Source organism: Hetaerina americana, unplaced genomic scaffold (assembly GCF_022747635.1).
Source record: "Hetaerina americana unplaced genomic scaffold, ioHetAmer1.1.p SCAF_11, whole genome shotgun sequence".
In the NCBI taxonomy this organism is placed as follows: Eukaryota; Metazoa; Arthropoda; class Insecta; order Odonata; family Calopterygidae; genus Hetaerina; species Hetaerina americana.
The window spans coordinates 21,389,413-21,409,882 of record NW_027286181.1 but is presented as its reverse complement, the minus strand read 5'-3'; the positions used below and the strand labels follow the sequence as shown (position 1 = coordinate 21,409,882).

Here is a 20,470-nt window from a genome sequence, read left to right as displayed (position 1 = left end):
ATGAATCTCGCATTCAAACCCATAAGCTTGCGACGCCCTTCCAAAGGCCACTTAAGAGGCTCGAGGTTCGAGATCGTGTTGCTCTAATATCGTGAGGAAGGGTTCCCGTCCCGAAGTGAACTCCAATCTCTACTCTACCGTATCTCTAGACGGAATGCAGCTGTTACACTACCTAGCTTATTTATCACTGGTAAATGATGCACATTTCATTCTGGTATTGCTGAAGCATAAGAAATTCGTTTCATTAATTTTGTCTGCGAAGCAGTTGGATAACATTTATTAGCATGCCTGTCCGTATATGGAAGGTATGCATTTTTAGAACTTTACATTTACAATTCTTTCTTCCATTATTTATACGAGAGGGATAATTGTAGTTATTATTGTATAAATCTCGTTGCAATTAGGCAATTGTCCTGGTGAAAACGTTCAAGTCTGATCAGCGGTCACTCTTACAATGAACATGCATACATACATAAGATGATCAGATATGAGAAAATGTTCTTGTATACAATGACACTTAACGATTACCAACCGCAACTTCACCATCACACATTGGCTAAGTTCACACCATGCATACAACGCACCGTCCAACGCCGCCATCCGTCCATAATCACGCATTCAAAATCACGCACAGTTGGCACATCATTCAATTTTGCAATATACTTCTAACGCCGTCCACATCAAATGCAAACAATATTTTAATAAGTAAAATAGTATAGTAATCACTGATCAATGGAGTTAGTCATTCAGTGGCTGCTTTATACTTATTCTTAACACTCCTAAAATTGGATGGAAAGGGCTCAAACAAACCTCCTGGCAGCTGATTTAATTCAACAATAGTTCTGTTTAAAAAAGAGTATTTTTTCTTATCTGTTTTTTGCGTTCTTAATTATATTTTAAAACTGTGGTCGTTTTTTTCCTTACAGTTTGGTTTTTCTATCTTTCTCCATAAATCTTGCCACGCTTCGTCATTTTTAACAATTGTATATATCTTGCTTAACCTACTTCTTTTTCTTATATTTTTCAAACTCTCCCATTTCAGTGCATCCAACATTCCCGTAACACTATCAGTTCTTTTGTACCTTCTGAGTACATATCTTTTTAATATGTTCCACCTCTTATAGATCCCATACTATCGACGAGTATTCTAGGATAGGGCTAATAATGTGACCGTATTGAGAAGAAAAAGAATACCGATCAAAAAATATGGGATTTTACAGCATAACTATGGTAAGATGGCAATAATATTGATGGTGGAATCATAGTACTGTCACCGTCGAAGATTACCTTCTATATCATTCCTTCCGATACAACAAATCTGAAAACCATTCAGCAGTTTCCCCTCAGCGGGCTCTATAAGCACATATCTAGATACTGTACATACAAAAACGTACTCCACTCCGAGGGAACTTCTTAAACACATTTTTATTCAGTGATACCTTGGTGGAGTTCAAAGAAAAAAAGTTTCTTTTTATGATTGAAGGCAATCTTGAGTATCATGTTCATTATTTCTCTTGTATGTCTTCCATTGGAAGTTTCTCTGCTTCCTTAGTTGCAAAACTCCTCAACTTTTGCTAAGAATAACCCACCTAACATAATCTTGGGATCAACGTCTCCATCTCTGTTGGTTACGAAAACTTACATGTCTTTCCTCAACTCCGTGCAGATTGTATTAGCTCTAAAGGATATATTACATTTCTGGAGGAATCTCTATCAAATCCCCTTTTCTCTCTCTGACAGAGCCATATCATCAGTGAATCATAGCGATTTTCTCCCAAGAAACTCTCCCTATACTCTTTCACATACTATGCCTATCAATTCCCCGTTTGATTTCCTTTCAAGTCATTTCACACTTTTCCATTCAACTCCAAACCCACAACTTAAATGCTGCCAATCTACGTCCATCCACTGCATCTAAAAGCTTAGGGGGAGCTGAGCAAAGCGACGCTCCATATCAAATTTTTTCACTTATCTTTTATTTTAATCATTACTAATGTTCCTTCCGGAACAATAATCATTCAATTTTTTACTATTTGTGAAACGCATTCATTTTTTAACTAGTTTAGTAGATCAGCAGAGTAGGTATCAGGCTTCCGTGCATAAGGTCAAAGAGCGAATTCAGGGTGATGCATATCAACGGCTTAAAAATCTAAAATTGAGGGCGTGAGATATTATGAGTGCTGTCATATTTAGTGGATAATCTAATGGGAAGACGAGTTTTAGAACAAGGAGAGGAATCTTCTTCACCAAGTCTTTTTATAAATGGTTGGTTTAAACATCTAGAAAGAAAATTTATACACCTTAAATCTGCTCCGCGAGAATTCAACTATGAAAAATACATTTATTCATTACGATCAGCGATTAATCATTGATCACTTAAAATTCGTTGATGACCGGAAAATTCATTAAATTTGGCTTGGCATATCTTTCCTTGACAGACAGAATGAAACTGAGCTTAACTTTTCAGAAATATTTTGTGATCTTTGCCATGATCAAAGCCCAACATGGTCAATGCTGAAGAATAATATAGAGGGGAGAATGTTACACAAGCGAGGAAGGGGCAGGAATAGGTTAGACAAATCGGATAGACCGAAAGGAGGAAGGATGTATATGGAGTTGAAAAGGAGATTATTGTAGTGTAGGATATCGAGTTGTATTTGGTTAGGAGAGGCAAGGAAATTGTCGTGGCTCCGTTTGGTGTCGTGGGTCTATTCAAAACCGACCTTAATCGGTTGATAAGCGATAGTAATAATAATCATGGTCAAAGTAGTTGGGACACAAGAAATGGAGTGAGGCAAAAAAGCCTTCAAAAAGAGGAGATAATTAATAAATCGATGATAGAGACGCCAGTGAAAACTTCGATATGGACCGAGGGTTTATAAGGCGTGGAAACATGGTCGTTGAAGGTAGATGATAGGTGTGCATAGATTTTTGAGTTATCGGTGTGGAAAAGAATAGAAAATTAAAATTGACGAAAAGGCAAACAAATGAGGACTTGCTAGGCATAGCAAAGAAGTAATGAGGATTGCTGGGGTAACTTTAAAGGAGAAAGGAAAGGTGGATGCAGAGCATTTTGATTTTTGATTAAGAGTTTGAAGACACTGGTTGAGGGAACAACGTTAGGCAAGAGAGGAAGGGGGAAATAGGATAGAAATATTGGAAGGGATAACGGCAGGAGGGAACAAGAGCGTAATGGAAGATTTACTTAGTTTTGTGTTGAATGCCAGGTTGTATCTTGTTCGGCGAGGTCAATAAATGTTGGAGCGTTCAGTCTGAGTCCACGCAAAGCCAACCTTAAAGTAATAACTTACCTAATGGATGATAATCAAAATCAATAGGCAAATCGCCTATTTGGGAAGCTTAGAAATTCAGCTGGTGATGCTGATTTATCATAATGATTTTTTCCTTAGGAGATTTTATTTGCTCATCCTTGTTTTCTCCATTGGCGTAACTGCTATGGATATTTATTTACTAGTCAATTTTAACACTATATTTGTTCTTTCTTCTATTCTTTCATTTTGGTTTGCCCCAGTCCCATTCTTTTATTTCTCTTTATCCTGTTCGTTGTATATTTATCTTTCTCCAACGTTATATCAAAGATCATTGAAAGCTTTGATACGGAGGGAAGCGTTGCATGGCTCGAGACCTGGGCTTTGAGGACAGAAGGCGTGTGTGATTGGAGCTTTTTGGAATTGGTTTTCGAGGAAAGAAGCAAGAAATAAGCTGGCGCGAGAGGAAAGAAATACGAGAAATTATTCGACACGCTGTGAGAACCGAGAGGTTGTTGGAGGAAATTCAAAGAACGAAGAAAAATTGGTTGGAGAAGACACCGAGAAGCCGTGGAAGTTTGTAAGAGAGGGGATTTTTTTATATTTTTTTGTGAGCGTAGAAAAAGGGAAGAGAGTTAACGGAACTTAAGGACGACGCAGCAAGGCGTGACTATTCATTATGACTTGAACATAAAAATACGGTATGATGAAGCATGTTCATGCACAGCAAAAAGTTTTTTAGGAATCCATGGAGACGTATGTTTTACGGTCAATTAGCACCAAATCTTCGTTTTCACCGAGCATAAAAACCCAAATACTCTTCCACACATTAGAAGAATATGCGGCGGGTCAGGTTTAAAGGAGCTAGTATTCATTATACATTTACATCTAAATGATACTCCTCAAGGGTGTGTGGAGGGGGGTGTTAGGTCACCAGTCATGCATGCACAGTCAAAATCAAAACACCACTGCACATATATGAGTTTCATCATGCACTGGAAAAACGTTAATCACACGAAAGAAGGTAATTACCTGCAACAATATGCAATCATAGGGTACGTATATTCATACCATCCAGGAGAACTGTTAAAAACATGGGTCTATCAAATAAAAAAACGTGTAGGATATCGACAAAATATAAAAACTGCCAAAGGTAATTATCTTCTACGCGTCTGCGATCATGTCTACTTTTTATATCTAATCGTACGAGGAAAAAACGACATGTTAATTGTATCCGTTCAACCACCTATCTCCATGATTTATCAGATGTGGTCACCATAGAAAGTAGGAGCCTGTAATTTGTCTTTAATATCCTTAAATAAGTAATCTGTCTCAATGAAACCAGTGGTAGAAAGTGTAACAAAAAATTAAGAGAGAGATGTTACTATGCCATCAGTTAGGAGATATTTGGAATACGTGATAAGTATTTGGGATCCTTGCGAGAAAAATGTAATTGAAGAATCGGAAAAGATCAAGGAAAATTCCAGGACTTTTTTTCAATGGCTACAAGGCGAGGGTTACCGAGACGATTATGTTGGATGAATTAGGTTGCGAACACTTTGATTCCCGAAGAGTGCAACCAAGACGTTGGCTTTTAAAAATGACAGGAAATATTAGTTTCTTGGGAACACAGAGGCACAATATTTCATAATTTGATACAGCCATTGATCGGTAAAACAAGAGAGGAGGACTCTTTCATCATCATAGCTCGTTTTGTTCTCACATGATACACAATCATAACAAAATCGAACCTGAGGGCCTGAAAAAAATTACTTAAATTCTAAAAATTACTGAGTCAATAAAAAACTACTATAGCATATTTCAATAATTGCTTGATGTACATATATTTTTAAACAAGAAAACCCGCCATTTGGCGAACAAATATTCATTCACATGGAAATAGATATAAGGAAAAAAGATAAGAATGTGATAAGAAAAGATGTGTTCCTATCCCTTTTCCTTATATCTATTTCCATGTGAATACATAGTTGTTCGCCATACGGCGGAATTTCGTGGTTGAATGTTTTGTGCATATATATATATATATATATATATATATATATATATATATATATATATATATATATATATATATATATATATATATATATATATATATATGTATGTATAAAACCATGTAAGGATTAATATGCCTATGAGCTAATATACAAGCTAATATGTAACGTACGAATCTTTCTTTGTGCAACATATATGCCGAGTGATGGCTATTGTGAGCAATAGTCATGGGTCGTCTAGTGCTTCTCTTTATAACTTAGTCTGACTGAAACTGTAATAAAGATAAGAAATGGGTCACCTTGTGCAATTCTCATACGTGTTTTTTTTCTTTTTTCACGCAGGTTCGGATTCCTGGGAAAGAGAGAACTTGGAATTTCACCTAATACAGGTAAATGGACAAGTCAAATCAAATCCTCCTACTCCGCCAATCTTCCCTACAGTCTCGTTTCTTATTACGTCAGCATTTATATCGCCGTTCTTCCGCCGCTCACTTCCATCCCACTTCCATTCCTTCCTTCATCCCCCTCCCCCAAACGCGGAACCCAAAAAACAATTGAGCCGTGAAACCCCGAATGCCTGTTTGTTTCCCATCCCTCCTGTTCCAACCCCCCTCGAAGGGAGGCGAGGGATGGGGAAGGATTCATCCCCACTCCAATCTCATCCTTCTCACCGCACTCTCCCCCCCCTCGACGGACGCCCCACGAGAGGGTGGTTTTGGAGGGAGTGTTGAAAAAAAAAACATCCCCCCCTCCCCTTAGCGGCACATCTCTCTCACACACACACGCACGCACGAATCGATGATGCCGAAGCAATATTCGAGCTTCACACAGCTTTTCTCATAATCCGCAAACAAACGAACGGAGACGAGGGTTTCTCTCACGCACCCCTTCCCACTCTACCACCCACCCACTGGAGTGGGCGCGAAAGGTTGAAGGGTTCGGGGGGGTGGGGGACTGGGGGGAAGGTGTGGGGGGAAGGGTTTTGGAGGGTTAGGGGAAGAGGGGGTTAGTACATCTCTTTCGCTCCCGTGTACGAATACCATGAATACACATATCGTGCCTTTCTTTTTTATTTCTTCCCGATCCCCTCCCCCTTCCCCCCCTTGCCCTACCCTTTCTCCTCCCTCCATTACCACCACACCCCGAACCAGAAGAGTGCCAAGGGTGGATAACACATGCCCTGAGCCGATTCCTTGAAATACGGCCACCGTTCCAGCACTGGAGGCAGGATTGTCATTGTGCGAGAGTGCATGCCGTATTTCATCGAGATGCCGAAATGGGATTCATTCAGATGGTCTTTTAGCCGTAGCGATAACGCATCTAGTTGTTCGAGGTCCCCATTGGAGCTGTTCTCATTTTCCCTTCCTCCTCCTCCTCTCTCTCTCTCTCTCTCTCTCTCTCTCTCTCTCTCTCTCTCTCTCTCTCTCTCTCTCTCTCTCTCTCTCTCTCTCTCTCTCTCTCTCTCTCTCTCTCTCTCTCACTCCTACCACTCATTCATACACGTATGAATTGCATTCTATTTCAACAGGATTAGGTTTTGAGGAATGAAACCCGGCCACAGAGACAAGAGTGAGCGCTTTATTAGCGCGACTCTATCTAGTGGAAACTTTTTAAACCTTGCAAACCTTCCTCCAGGTAAATTATCATCGCGACGGTGATATGTTACGATTGCATAAGCGGGGAATGACATCTGGAACAAGTTATCCGGGCGTTTAAGTCACGGAGGCCAGTCAGAATTAAACTAATCTCATTACCGATTGTTTCTTTTACTCTCTCCCCCTCTCTCAGCTAAGTAGATAATCAATATGGCATTATTCTTATTTGCCTAATAATCCGTTTGTATTCAAGTGTGTTTATTTAGATAAATATCTGCCAATCGTAAAAGGAAATCAGTATTTGAAATAAACATAATGATAAAAGACTTGAGTAATAAAACCTGTTAGCTGAAATAAATTTAGGAGGAGTTAAAATATAGAATCTGCAGTTAAATATTTCGTTATCGATGGGACGTATTATTTTTTTTAACCTAAAAAGTACACGCATTTTTGACAGAGCTATATCTCTATCATCCTCAAATAGAAGCAGTTTTATTTTTTCCACCAATAAGACATTCTGAAATTTAACCAAAAAGATATTTCAACGTATTCACATTATAAATTAGGAGCAGTCTTTATGTTTCGTTTTCTTTTAGAACAGCAATATTTATCAAGCGTATGCATTTTCTACACTGACTAATATTTTTCCAAGGAAGTTGAATTTTTGTTCAATTTCTCAGAGAAAATTTCTTTTTGAATTGTTTTAAATGAATGCAAAATTCATTTTAAGTAAAATAGTGACTTAAAGTTTGTTTTTTTTGCCATTAAGGCTTAGGTTTATCTTTATAGATAATAAGTTTACTTTCTACTGAGAATAGAGACAAGAAGAGAATCTAAGGATTTTCTCACGTTAATTAAGCCCATCATATATGGTCCACACATTCACTAATACATGTTTGTAACAAATATTTTATCGAAAAATATCCTTTATTTCAAATAATTGTTGATGTCTCCAATTTTCTCGCGATTAGTACGAAATTCCTAAAATTAATATAAACAGGACTTCGAATATCCAGATAAGTGCCTTTAACGAGGAAATCAAAATAAAGTACAACTAGGAAACTTGGATAGTGTGAATTGGTTAAGTCGATACATTTTATTACCATTTTTGCTTTTCAGTTAAAACGAGTACTATCTCATGAACTCCAGGTTGCCACGTAGATCAAACCACCTGAGCAGAGATTGACTCATTCTTATGCAAGCATTGCGTACCCACACGATGAGTTAGCAAGATGAACCATTACCCGTTAAGCTAATCTTCCCGCCTAAATAAAAAGTATCGTCTAATCTAGGAAGAATATTCACATGACCGATATTATTATTTTGTTTCAGTGCTTCTTGGACTCCTACTAAGCATCGCACAGAACTCGTAGCTTCCCCTTCATAACACCCTCACCAGCGTTCACTTAATTCCATTGTTCTTACTTACACGATTCGATAAAGTATCATCCTTAATTAAACAACCAGAGAATATTTTTTTCAGTTTCGAAATTTTATTTCAAGGGTTTACTATAATAGTTTGGATAGAATTGGTGCGATGACTGGCATACTGGTTTTCCAACTCCGGTGTCCCGGATTATAATCACGGAATTGGAAGATTTTTATCAGAGGTATCCCAATCCCAACTCAAGTGGGATTGGGATAACTCTGATAACTCATATAAAGATTGCTTCATATAGAATAAGCCGTCCGTCGATGGGAAGTTGAACTTTGTATCCCATGGGAGGCTCTCCTATCGTTGAAAGTAGGCTAATACTGTCACCGGGTTTTCACTGCTGTTACACTTTCCCTCTATGTCTTGAATTTACTTCCACTGCTAAATCACCAATCAACCGACCTCAGATATCCGTCGCATTCTCAGTAACTACTGATGCAATGGGTATCCTGAAAGTTAGTGACAAGAGTAAACGTAAGGAAAAAAAATTGGGAGAGCAATTTTTATTTTTTTTTAATGGAGCGACTATTTTTCACTCAGACAACTCACCCAATAATATGATAATGTTATCAATCATGAAAAAAGAGCATGCCAGCTGAATGGGTAGAGCGTAGATCTGATGCCCGAGGAATCCCTTACTCTTAAATTCGGAATTTCAAAATCCCTAAAATCTAGTTCGAAGTAATATTTACCCTTTCCTTTGAACCATATTTCGGATAGATTACAATGATGACGGAATGAGAAAAGAGGAGAAATATATAGGTTAGAAATAATACTTTGTCTCTGAACCTTATTTATTAATATCATTCCACCTGTTTGAAAAGTATTTTAGATGGGGTTGAATAGAGAAACTAAAAAAATGGTGATATGTATAGAAGCATATATATAAGGGTGAGGAAAGTGATAAAAGGTACTTTAAATTAAAAAGTCATAATAATATTAATGAAATCTTGAACGTTGAGCGTAGGTTTTGCATAGATCGGAAACTTGGTCGCAGAGGCTAGAGGATAAGCGTAGGCTAAAGGAATTCAACATCTATCTCAATGAATGATATAAAAAGGAATTTCTCTTATGGGGAGACTTCAGATTTACTTGGATCGCAAAGTTGTCTTAGAAGGACATTATCCTTATCATATTATTATTATTGTTAAGGCACTAGTCATACATTCATTGCGCATAGCATCTGCATATAACTACACAGATATAAGTTTGAACATGAAATTGCACTAGGTTAGTCTCCTGGCAGGAATTTATTTAAATCCGATAATATTCAGTTACAGGAGAATATTACTAATAACCGTCTTCGCGCCTGTGATCACGTCCTTTTGAACTCTAGTCGTACGAGGAATAAAGCAATTTTAAATCTATCCGTTCTATATTGTATCTCCCTGATTTTAAGTACATGGCCTGATGGAACATTGAAAGTCTAATCCCGTTAATTGCATTTAACATCATCGGATAGGTGACCTGACTCAAATTAACGCATTAAATTTAATCTGTATTTCAATAAACGGCCAAATAGTGGCTCCCATCCAATTCCCTTAAATGGTATCGCACCGCTGCTAAGCTGCTCAAAACTACTTTTCACAAACATAGCATGCTCCAAGTTGCACTCGACCTACGAGTTCCAAAACTAAGCCTACCTCGTGAGGATAGCCTAGCTAACGTATAACAACAAAGTTTTTTAAACCTGTCATTACTTTCCCCAAGATTCCTTTTAATGAATCTTAACTTTTTATTAGCCTTCTACAAATTTTTCGAATGCCTTTTCCCCAGAATATGTCCTTAATTTTCGAAACCAGCAAATATTTTACCAATGCTACGTTTGTTATGAGGGTTGCTATTTATATTTTGAGCCCTGGCAACACTAAGTGCTTAAGGCTCCATCTGACGTTCCAGCTGGAAGTTTGACCCATTCAACGCTAACTTTATTCAGAACGTTTTGTCATTTGATCATAACTTGCGTTGTTTACAGTGACTCAAAAATTTTGTCTCAGCGAAAAAATGGAGTTAACTCGAGAACACTTTCGTGCGATGAATTTATACGATTTTTGACGTGGATTATCAAGATAGGAGTGCATCGATCAACTTACTTCCACTTTTAGCGATGAAGCCCCATCCTTTGCCACTGTGAAACGCTGGTGTAACGAATTCCATCATGGCCGCCGCTCGCTCAGCGATGAAAGTCGGGAAGGTCGTCCAAAATCAGTTGTTGTGCCAGAATACATTGATGCTGTGGACGAAATAGTAGTGGATCGTCATGTGACTTATCGTGAGATTGAGGTATCCTTAGGAATTAGTATGACGAGCATCAATAAGATATTGCATGAGCATTTAGCTGTGAAAAAAAATTGTTCGCATTGGATTTGGCAAAAGCTCAAAAAGATGCTTGTGTCAATTTTTGCAAAGAAATGCTCAAGAAATACAGTCAAAAGCTGTGTATACCATTTATTTAGGAGGCGAATCTTGAGTCTACAGGTATGCGTAGGAGCCGGAAGCAAAACAGCAATCCACTGTATGGGTCTTCCAAGGCGAGCCAAATCCGACAAAAGTTCATACACGAAGCACGTACACGAAGCACATCGAAGCAAATGATCGCTTGTGTGCTTGACGGAATAACTGGACATTAGGCAACCGTACCGTTAGAGTAATGTAGAACCGTAAATTCTCAATGTTACACGAGTATTTGCTCGCCAGAAGTGCTTGGTGAAACACGGAAAAAGAAGCGGCAACGAAGGATCATTCTTCATCATGACAGTGCAACCTCTCATAGATCGGCCGAAACAATTACCTATTTGATTGGTCAAAACGTCGAATTGATGGATCATCCTCCGCACATCCCTGATTAAACACCAAATGACTTCTTTTTATTCCCGGTTAGCTAGAAAAAATTTCGTGGCCAACGTTTTTTGGCGTCTGAAGAAGCCGTTGATGCATTCAAAAACCGTTTTGGAGGAGTGGAAAAAGTGTTACGAAAATTGGTTCGAGCGCATGCAAAAAAGTATTGATTATCGTGGAGAATACTTCGAAAAGCAATAAAGCCATTTTCAACACTAAATAACAGTTCATTATCAGGCTCAAAATATAAATGGCAACCCTCGTTTATCGGTTTCCTGCATGACGTAAGTGTTTTCAGGTGAAATACTGTTCCTCCAAAAATTCATTTTAACATATTCCTAAGCTATTAATCTAGCTCCCATGACTCACACCACTGTGGAATGACATTTAGGGTATTAGATGATGATTCCCTATCTTCCTGACTGCCTATATATGTCCCTGTTTATCACTGCACCGTCTGTGAAGAGACAAAATTTACTGTAAACCTGAGAACTGATACCAATAATTCATGATAGGAACAATTGTGGACCGAAAATAGCGGATTATGCTATTAACCAAAGGATAAGATTCCGGAAATTCGATCATCACGATAATAAACATTAGTTTTAGCTTCCTTTGAACCTGCTTGAAAGTCTGACTTGAAAGTACTCCCACAAGGAATGCTAAACGAATGTTTATCTGATCCTTCTTTCCACAATCCTATGTTGTCGTAGCTTCGTTTCAGAGTTAGAATTTGCAATTTTAAGCATGTTAATTTGCGTACGGAGGTAATGGAAGTAAAACTCATTGCTGAATTTAAACTTTTCTCTCGGCAGAGCAAATCATCACCTTGGGTCTATCAGATACTACAGAGGGCTAATGTTGAATATTTTTTTCCCTTTAACAAGGATAGAAAATGTTTGTCAAAGTTTTAATAGGGGATACAATCTAATGCTTCAGAATACATCGGCTACTGCTTACGGAATACTATAGTCAGATCGATGATACTTGCATCACATAGGAATTACACATTAAGCCAACATTATATTTTGTGCCAACATTATATTATGTGTATAATTATATTTTTGCGCGAAATGCTACGTGAATGAAAATACTTGGATCATTCTGCAAATTGAACAACCTCTCATATTAGCAGTTTATTTTGATGAACTACTTTAGACGACAATAGTAGAAGGGAGACCCATAGAATTTCTTTGAGCGAAGTCACCCGCTCAAGTCTTCAAGACGGGCCCCAGATCATGATAGAATTCCAGCAATACGCCCGCATCATGCCACTCAGCGATAGGAACATAAGTTTTCAGTCATTAACGACATCAAGGGTATCTCAGGGTTGGCTAAAGAATAAAAATAGAAAAGTTATAAGTGGAGTCAAGGAGAGAGAGGTTAAACAGGCCGCCTTTGATGTCTTGGAACGTGGCCGTAAAATACGAGGGTACGAGAAATTGATACCCTCCTTCCCGTCAAAATGAGATATCGCATTTGGGATGAGTTAAAGCAAAACCTGCCGACAGATTAATGACTACACCCATATCCCTGAAAAGCTGTGGCTCTTGGCCGATTAAAAAAAAAATGTTTTTTATCGAATTTTCTTTCTTGATGAATCATTTTTTCTTCATCTTTATTTCATCATAGAAATATTGAAAGCATATTTGATTTTGAGTTAAAATGTTTAAAATAAAGTCTAAAATGTTTCTATCAAAAAGGGGGTGATTGAATTAAAATAAGATCAAAGGAAAGTAATCCTTTCTGTTAAAAAAAACAACTGAGTCCTGCATCTACAGCTAGACAATACCCCGCAAACCACCGCATGGGCGTGTGGCGGTGGGTGTACGGTCATTAGGCATACATGTTCAAATACTATATCACACAAGTACATCCATTTGAAAATATATTAGTTCATATAAAAATCTACTTGTGCACATCCACGCCTATGCCTTAATGTAAAAGTTGACTAGATCATAAATTTTGGCATACAAGTGATTATATTTAAACACTTTGGTTCGATTTTGTTTTGATTGCGCATCGTGGGAGGGAAAAACAAGTACCTGAATCTGTTTGTGACGGTGCCTATCTCTCTTATTTTATTCCAGTGGTCTGATCGACCAATTCCTCTTCGTACCATATTAATTCCCTTTGTATCGCAAGAAAACTCAGATACCCTGTATATACAAGTCTTTTTTACGTGCATTTTTCTTAAAGTCTTACCTGTTCTCTTCGTAAATCAAGTGACACACAGACTACTTCTAGTCCCTCTAACATACCCGTCACGCTTACTTTTTTCTCGTAGTAATATTCAATAAATTGCGTGGATTTTCTCTGCACCTTTTTCAATCCCTGAATTTACGTTATCTTCCATGGACACGAAATACTTCCGTGAGTGTCAGAAGTGGCCTGACTAAAAAATTGAAACATCTCTCTCTTATATTTTCAAAACTTTTTCCGACAACTCATATAAGGAAACCTAGGTACTTAACGACTGATCCGCAAGTTCCTCTGACGTGTCCACCCCAAATAAGGTCTCATCTCAATGAAGCGCCCAAGTATTTCACCTGTTCTGGAACACTTGACTCGGCCACATATATATTTAAATATGCGTGTTTAGTTTCTCTTTTTTCATTCCAAAACATCAGTTCTGTGCACTTCCTGACACTTGATACTAATCACCATTCCATATGCCATTCAAATTCAGTTTTTATCTAAATCGTAAGAGAATACTACGCTATCTGACGAAGTTTTTGTTTATCCATAAAGTTTAGGTAGTATATACTCAGGTATGCTTTAAATTTGAATTTTTTTAAACTAATATAAGTGGTTCGTGTAAGGATACAGAATGAAACTTGGATTCAAGCGACACTCGAAATTTACGCGCTACGGATTTTATCACTAATATTTATTTTCTTATGAGGGAATTAATCTAAAACGTTGAAAATATAATAATTTAAGAAATCTTTTTGAAAAGCAGGATTAATTGGAGATTGTACATGCTCATTTTTCAGTCGCTTTACGAAGTTGGAGAGAAATTATATAACATGTCTTATACGTGTGTTTGTGTGATATGTTTTATCTGAGAATTTTGATCTTATCATAATAATAGGAGTATTTCTTTCTAAATAATTCCAAAGCATTGATAAACAAATTTTAATTTTTTCGTGGCGTGGTTTTCTGTACATCGTCACTTTTGAAGATCTAGTAACGAATGATATGCACCTAAGTAATATTTCTGTCCTGGGTAAAAATTTAAACTTTAAAAAGATTCTATTCCAAAGGCATCCTAAATTCTCCTCACACCCCTTAACTGGACTATATTTACGTACGTTTGGAAACCATATTATACTAAGATTTGGCAAACAGAGTTTAAGTTTGTAATTTTAAACTCTCGATGATTTAATAAATGTTGAACTGTGACTTAATGCATACAATCGTAACGCATCAATCATGATACTTGAAAAAGCACTTTAAATAATTTGATCTGATCCTTCGAATCTGATGATTAATGACGTTGACTGCTACTTACAAACTACTGAGTAATAGAATTCGTTGGGCCAACTTTCTTACCCTTTTGGATGAGTATAAGGAAGTGAGCTATAAGTGGTTTTTAGTTAAGAATTTCAAAGTGGAAGCACTCATCGCCATAGTTTAGTGTATTTTTTTCAACGAGTTTTACTAAAAATTTTCATGAATATCTACAGTCAATTTACCCCTTTCAATCCATTCATCAGATAAATTATGTTTGGATCTAATTCATAATTTTGTTGGTAATTGAAAAAATCAGTACTTATTCTTGACTTATAAACTTTATTAAATTAAATTTTCGGCAGCATTTACATTTATAAAAGCTCTTACTCATTGAATTGAAAGTAATACACGGAGGCATACGGTAACTTATGTTATCAAGTTCCTGGACCTTATAAATTTTGTTGAATCCCATGCAATGGACAAGCTAACTTTGAACCAGTGAATTTTAAACTGTTATGTACGAATTAAAACTCATTACTTTTTAATTTATCAATCAATTTTTACCAATTTTTCTTGCTTTCCTCCACGAAAAGCATGCCAAAACGCTTAGAAAAAATATTATATCATGAAAGTTGAATTTGCCATTTAGAGACAAAATGCTTCGAGCGAATCCAATAAAGTATAAAATATTACTTAAATTGTAGTTTGATTTTTTCATTTCTAGCCATATTTCACAATTTCTCCAGCCGATAACAACCCAAGTGATGAAAAATTAGTCCACCCTAGCGACCCCTTGGCAAAAAGGCAAATTCCTCCACTTTGTGCTACTCCCATATTAAACATGCTGACATTCCACCCAAGGCATAATAAAAAATTGAAGCAAACGCGCTAACTTTGGACGGACGTCATGGGTGAAAAAAAATCAATTCACCCTCAAGATGGAAAATATTTCGGGCTAATTATTCCCCCGGATTTTAAAGGGAAAAAGGGGTGCTTCCCATAAAGAGGGAATATGGAGTTTTTGGCGAATGAAAACCATTTGCAGGGTCTTGATACCCTAAAGTCCAATTCTACCTTCCACTCCTGTTCAATCCCCCCATCCTTAAAGCCCCTTCTCATGTCTCTCCTACCGGTCCACCCCCAAAAACCTCTATTGGTAGGGTCCCTTAGCCACCCCCACTTCTAAACACCCCCTCAGGTACCCTTCCATCTCATCCCCTTACGTCAAAAACCCACCCTCCAGGCGACCTCTCCGAACCACCCCTCAAAGTCCAACTACGCCCACGCTTGTTCCGAGAGACTATTTCCCCTCTCTAACTTCCTACCCCCTCGCCTACACGTAAAACCCACCCCCTCGATCCACCCCTATATTCAAGTTTAAAACCCCTGCTCTTCTCCTACAGCACCCCCTCACCCCCTAGTGTTCTCTCTCTCTCAGATCCCTCCCCGCTTTATTCCGCCCTCGTCCACCCCTTCTTCCCTTCCTCCCTCCACCCCCTCTCGGGTCGGTCCGTACGGGTATCGATTTTGCGCAAGCACTCCTAACCATCCCACCCCTCCAAACCCTCCCCTTCCCTCTCTCCTCCCCATTCCCCTCCATCCCACTACCCCCCTATAGTTCCCTCGCCGATTCCCCACGTCTCCTTCTACCCCCTCCTCTGCAACCCCCCCTTGTCGCCCACCTCGCCCATCTCCCAGCCCCGGACGCACACAAATACGTAACGTCACACGCACACACCGACAATGCCCTCGCAAACGCAAGCACACAACCCCCTCCCTCACTTACTCCCTTCCTGCTCCCTCAATCCATCCTTTCCCGACTCGCCGACCTCCCCGATCCAACACACACGCACGCACATATGCGGGATAAACTGCGTCCCATCCGTCCCCTTGTCTCCCCGCCTCCAAGCCCCACACCGATCCTCCGCCTGGGCTGTCCCTCCTATCCACACACCGTCTGCCCTCTCCCATTTAATCCCAGGGTGCCATTTCTCCTTCCGCTTCGCCAGACTTACAACGCGGGTAAGACGCGGCCGACCCCGTTGTTCCCCCATGCCCGTCTCCAGTCCTTAGTTGGAACCACGGTGGGGCGGACAGGAACAAACCCATCTTCACCGAGACATGATATTTTTTTCAAAGTTGTATTGAAGAGTCAATTTGTCTCCATCACTCATATTCTTTGTTAAATCTTCTAATGCTCATAACTCGTATTAAAATCTAAATCTGTCACTTCAGTCTGATTTCCCCCATGCATTTGCATTTATCCATCCCCTCTAGTCTTTCACATCTCGTTATCTTTTCCTGAGTATCTCCGTCCGAATAACTTGGTCTCGCTCTGCGGAGCTCTCTCCTCGTTTCTCTCGTTAATTCTTTTATCAGATTCATGTTCTACCTCAAAACATGCATATCTGTGCAACTCACCCGGTTTTCCGATCGCCTTTTTGATACTTTCACAGTTGTGAACGTCAAGGACTACAGGCAGCTGGGTTCTAGATGTTAGGCAGCTAAACTGGCATCTGTTTAACTGCTTCGTCAAACATCAAATTATTTGTTAAACTCTGACATTTTTATACCGCTTTTTCATTATATTTTCATTTTCATTATATTTTTAGTCTTCCGTTTAACGCAGGTTATGGATTGGCAGACTCTACCCGACTGCATTTCTTACTCTTGCCTAACATAACATAACCTGACACCCTAACATTACAATTAACCCCTCTGCATAACTTCTTTTCCTCTTTATTCCATCGAAAATGTATTAGATAATCCTACCCCTTCCTTGCTTATCTAACGCCATTCCCTCTATCTTAGTCTTCAACATCCCATTTTTAATCAAAATTCTCAGCATCCCTCTTTCCTTCCTCCTTTGTATTTCTTCCAGCAACGACCTCTTCTCCTCCATCGTGACTCCGCACTTCTTCGTTTGATTATCCGTTCATTTAATGTTTTCTATCTTTCTCTAAACCGACAGTTCATAAGCTTCAAAGTCACGTAAATCGTCTTGCATCAAGAAACAGGTTTCCTCGCCGTACGAAACCTCTCTAACCAATAATTCTTCGTAATTCTTTCACTTGGTATTTTCTTACCTCCTTACTTGCGGTTACTACCATCTAATTACCTGGGGAAATCCTTTTTCTCATATCTCTATTATTCTGTTAATCTTGGTAGTAGTAGTTTTTATGGGAGGCAACCGACGAATAGGGTCGCTATTAGAGATGGATTAATCGTAGGCATCGGTATTAGCCAACTATTAACGAAAGGAGCCAAGGGGTCCGCCGTTTTACCTTCCATTCGACGGACGTCGTACTCACTCAAAGTGCTCTCTACATGGCACCGGTGGTAGGGATAGGGATAACACTGAAAAATATCTGTCTCCAGGATTTGAAACCGGGCCCTCTTGGTTGGATACCTGTATGTTTGCCATCGCATCATTCTAATCCCCCTTCACCTTGGTCCAATAGACTTCCTATATACGGAAACTATTCCACCTAATCTAGTTTTTCTCTTCTTTTAACTCTAAGTTTAACTTAGTTTCCCACATTCCACCTGTTTTCCCTACCATATTCTCTTCCTTACGTTGTCGGTTTTTCTACCATCATTTATGTTGCCTATTATTATCCTTCCTCTACGACGCTTACATAACGATCTCTCTTCTATTTGTCTTCTATAACTTACAGATAGCAATTAATTGTGGGTCGCGGTAGTCCAGTGGGTAGAGCGTTGTACTGCTGACCTGAGGGTCCCGGGTTCGATTCCCGGGCAAGGCACTCTAGGCACCTGCAGCTCCACCCAAGCTATGTGATTTCTCGGGTACCAGATCTTCCTGGGAAACCATAACCGGCACAGGGAAAGGAACTGGCCCCCCTACCCTGATGCGTGAATTTCACACGCCGTCGGGTTTAGTACTGGGTGAACTCTACCATCACCCACTAAGTCGACCTTCGGGTCGATTAATGAGTGTGGCTGTTTTTTTAGCAATTAATTTCCCAGGCGCAGCTAACGAATAAGTGTTATTATACCGCTACACCTCCAAAATTTGCATTTTTTGTTTTTTTTTCAAGTATTTCTTTTTCAATTATAGGCTTCTAATTGGTGTCGCAAAAATCATAATCCTCGCTGCTGTTAAGAGCATTTCTCCATTTTCATTTTACAATGCGAACTATTAACTGGCGCGTTAGGGTTTTCGTTTAGTCCTGTGGCTGTATTTGCTCTTCCCTCAGTCTCTGAATTACGGGCCACCAGATAGTTTGAAAATATAGAGCTACTGGTTACTGGTATCGCTATTCCGAAGAAAATTTACGGTTGTTCATCCATTTTCACTTATTATAATATTTAATCCTCTTTCAGGTCACTTGGGGTGCCGTTACTCCTTCATTTGTCCGTACCCTTTCCCCTTCTCCTCATCCAGTCATTTTTTTTCTATCGTTCGAATTATTTTCAATTTTCACTATTTATCTTCCACTCTTTGCTCATTCTTCAACCCTTAGTTTTGTCACGCCCTTCAGTAGGCGGCTCCTTCTTAGTGTATGACTTATCCAGATCTTTTATTGCTGTAATGAGAACTGATTATCATGAAAACAACGCAAGTGACCTCAGCTGTCGGTAGCCATCCCTAATAAACTACTACCAACTCATGAAAACCAACGAATATTTACGAAGAATGAATTCTTTTTCGATGAGCCCTCCTTCAGTACATTCTCATTACCAGCTTTAAACTTGAAATTTTTATGTCCTCCCGTAACCCCAAATCACAAAGAATTGTCTTTCTCCTCTATTTCTTTAGAAGAGACAATGCTATACAACTGTATAAGGGAACTCACCAAAAACAGCATGCTAACATTATTTTACATTTTCCCTAATGTACTGTATTCTTCCGCACTATTTCACTCTTCAGTTTTTCATTTCCTTGGTTTTCCTTGCTGGATCTCTCGTTTTTTTTTGCCTTATTGAGCCTCCTTACGAACTCATGTGGTGTTTTAAGTTGTACACAACCCATTTCCCTCTTCTTTTTCTCTTTCGATCTTTTCCTTTTCCTCTACTCCCTATTTTTCAGAGTTCGTTCATTTACCTTTCGATTGGAATTTCATCGTTTCGAAACCACTCGTTCACCTGTCCTGATTTCCAATGGTCCCTGATCCCTCTTGAAAGTCTCCATGTACTGCTTCCTCTGCCAATGTCACGTCTTCTTCGAGAGCATTATTTGATCTCCATGGTGGATGCCTTCTTTTTGTTTAAGTCATCAAAAATGTTCAAGTGCCAATATGCGAGTAACCCCCCTTGCTTATCATTCGCGAAGAAATAATGAAATAAATATTTGCTCATTTTTTTAATAGTGGCGTAACATCAGGTCTCAAAAATGATTATTCATATTTCACTTAAGTTTTGTAATGATAATACCAGTTATACCCTTTATTTGTATGCCAAGTGAATGATACATCACTCACTATTTTATTAGAAATTGGCGTTAGGTTGATTTGTCAATATCGATTCCGTATATTTCACTTAATTGCTGAGATTATCATGCGTGTAACAGGTTTTATTGGGAGAATGAAAAAGCACGCCATTATTTGTTTGAAAATTAGCTTCACACTTAGTTTCGATCTTATCCACCCTCGGGGACAATACCTTCGACAGGCCTACCTCACGCCGACCACCAACCTCCCCTTTCAGCCCTTTCGCCCTTTATTTCCTCGCTGGATTTATTATCCTCTTCCTTTCCCTCCGTAGCGACCATTTCTTTTCCTTTCGTCCCCGAACCCGTCCTGCTCCTCACCCTCGGGAGCACCTTTGCCATTTGTCTCATCCACGCGACTCCATCTCAGCCAGCACACTTTCTCTCTCCGTCGCTAAGGCTCCCCACTA

General features: G+C 38.9%; 1 long non-coding RNA gene across 1 annotated transcript in view; it reads left to right on the top strand.

Moving 5' to 3' along the window:
* The window catches only part of LOC139700868 (uncharacterized), a 398,093-nt gene that overhangs the window by 291,357 nt on the left and 86,266 nt on the right, over positions 1-20,470 (top strand). The window contains exon 2 of the long non-coding RNA XR_011703898.1: positions 5,627-5,673. This is a non-coding gene — a long non-coding RNA (uncharacterized lncRNA). The remainder of the gene's footprint in view (positions 1-5,626; positions 5,674-20,470) is intronic.